Here is a 2907-nt window from a genome sequence, read left to right as displayed (position 1 = left end):
GTGGTTGTCTAATCATAGCTTAGCAACTGTAACTAGGCACAGCCTGTCAAGCTTTGGCTTTCTCCACATGCTGACCCTGGTGCGCATGGGGCTGCAGTCAGACAGATACACTGTGTATAAAGAGCTCGGTGGGCTCAGGCTGTGTCTGTTTGAGCAAAAGTACAGGAGCAGAATAGTAAGGAACGGATTGAACTTCCCTAATGTAAGCTGCAAACATTAACGTTGGCTAACTAGCTCACTAGCCTACTAACAATATGAATCTAGGTTACTTTGACAACCAAGGAACATAGCATTAGTTAACTGCAATAGTAGGATTTTGTAGGATTACAGGTTATGCTACTACATGAGCCCCAGCCAAACCATTACCTGAGCTAGTGGTAAATTACACAGGGATATGAATATGAACGAAAGCATGAATCTGTTTTTCTATATTAAACGTTCAAACATTATGTTAGAAAGTTAATTTTGTACTTAAATACTAGGGCTGACTGGCTCTATCCAGTAAGATGAGACAAAGCTGCTGCTTCATATACAGGCGTAGTTATCATCTGTTTAGGACACCCGGGACACGGCGCTTTAGCCTCAATCTTTTAGCATTTGGAACCATCTGCCAACATGTGCATAGACCTTTGTCAGCCAAGGTGGAAGCCAATGAAAGAAATGAGAGGCGCTAATTCTGCCACTGTTATTGTAAACTGTATACATGTTGAGCTCGGTGTAGCAACAGTAACTTAGGTCAGAGGTCAGTTGTCCAAACGTATAAGTATATTAACTCTGCAAATGACCAAAACTATATCTTCAGCCCCTAGCTACTAGAATGAAGTCATTGTCCCCATCGTATGAGCAGGGTGTCCCACTGGGAGTGTGATACAGGTTCAAAAAATCTGCCTTGTTCAGTATTTTCCACTGTATGAGCTTTTCCCAGTGCATGCTGGGACTCTCAGCACCCCCACGCCCCTGAAAATGACAGAAGAATGAAAGTATTTCTCTTTTAGCTTTCACAATGTCAAGGCTCTTTCAGTCAAATCTAAACCTGTGATCACCAAAGCAGCAGAATAAATGTCTTCTACATTCCTGAAACTTTGACTGCTATTAGATTAAATACCGAGTGCACAGAATTTAAAAAGCACCTTAATATCAAGTCAAAAGGGGAGAATCCAGGTGCATTTTACAAAATGCCACCCTCTGGCCCAGTTGCTGCTCCTCTGAACATTGTACCTCAGGACTCTGACAGTGTTTTTGTCTGCGGCTTCTCCTCTGGCATCTGGCCCCGTCCTCTCCTGAATCCAGAGAGAACTCTCTGCAAGGTAGCAGCTGCCAGAAGATTGGTGTTGATTCTGCCTCAGGTTTGTGTTTTTCAGTTTGCTATTTCAAATGCAAATAAAAAACCTCGGCAAGGCGAGAGACATTACAGCGTAGATCATTCCGCCCGACTAGGTTCGCTAAATGTCTGAAGGCATCTTTGTGAAAGCATGGCAGAGACGGGGGGACGGCGTGTAGAGGCCAGACATAAAGACTTTTTTTTGTCCGTTACGACACCCACTGCACTAGCTTGTGCGGCGTTCCATCAAGGTCTGTTGTATAAATCAGATAAAAGCAAACAAGACTTAAATCCTTTTATTCCAGTGCCATAAAAAAACATGGAATGAGTGAGTATGGAATATGGATAGCAGGTCAATCCAAAGTAGGACCCCGATCGCAGTTTGTTTTTTGGCTCGGCTGGTTTTTAATCCGCCTTTTGAAGCCAACTGGGACGTCTTGTTTTAAATCCCGACTTTGTAAAAGCCAAAACGATCGTGTTGTTATTATTCTACAAAATGGTTGTAATCGTGCCAATTTGGGCTCAAACATGCAGCCAAAGGCATCATTTCTTTTAGTTTGAAAGTATCTTAAACGATGCTGAAGTCTGAGATGTTTGAACTTGAGGTACAGACACCAATGGCAGCATCAAAAATTACCCCAGTAGCCAACCTCAGGAGTGTGCACGCCTGGTGGTGACAGCTGGCGGATGTGATGACTTTGACTCAGGTTCCCCCTCGCAGGATCCAAAAAAGACTAACAGAGCTGTCACAGATGTTCGGTCGACGGCTGCTCATTTCTCTTAATCACTCCCCTGTAATGACTCTGATGGTCAAAGGATTTCCCCTGAGCCGCGGTTTTGTGTGCACAATGAAACAGGAGATCTAACTGAGGAGATGCCAGTGTGGTATGAAGTATCTGGGCACTCGAGGATGTTTACCCATCCAGTGAGCGTACAATGTCTTTGACTGTGGTAGATATTTTTTGGGTTTTATATCTGTATCAGACCTACAAAACATGGTCCAAAAAAGGGAAAATCTAATTTTTTATACTGTGTTTGGGCTATAAAAATCCTTATTTGACAAGTTAATTAGACAAGTAAATAAGTAAAAAAGGAAAAGTTTTATATTAAACTTAATTCTACATGTGCCAAATGCCAAATGTGAAATGTGCATTCCCTCACACTGAAGACAATGAGCACAGCTGTGTTTAACTAGAAACTATTACCAAATTGTTCTTTTCTTTTATCATTTTCTAAGTAGTATAAGTATAAAGGCAAGACAGATTTCTAAAGGATCTATTAACATTGCTCCTGTTCAATGTGCAGCACAGTAGCAGAAACTGGGAAGTGTACCAATAAACGATGTCACGACGGCATGGACCGGGACAACTATCTGTCGTCACACTGAGAGCAGCAAGGTTTCTGCTCTGATCGAAAGGTTGCGCGTTGGACAGATGAAGATATATCTCCCATAAAACCCAACACATGGAACTATTTTGGTCAGATTTCCCCCGAGTTCCTATTTGTGACTTTAGGCACCCAGACAGAAACAGGATGCATCTTTAATGAAGCCGTCCGCGGCGGGCATTGTGAGACTCCCGCCCTTT

Source organism: Morone saxatilis, unplaced genomic scaffold (genome assembly GCF_004916995.1).
Source record: "Morone saxatilis isolate NCDOM2014 unplaced genomic scaffold, NCSU_SB_2.0 Contig6, whole genome shotgun sequence".
NCBI lineage: Eukaryota > Metazoa > Chordata > Actinopteri > Moronidae > Morone > Morone saxatilis.
This window is presented reverse-complemented; position numbering follows the sequence as displayed.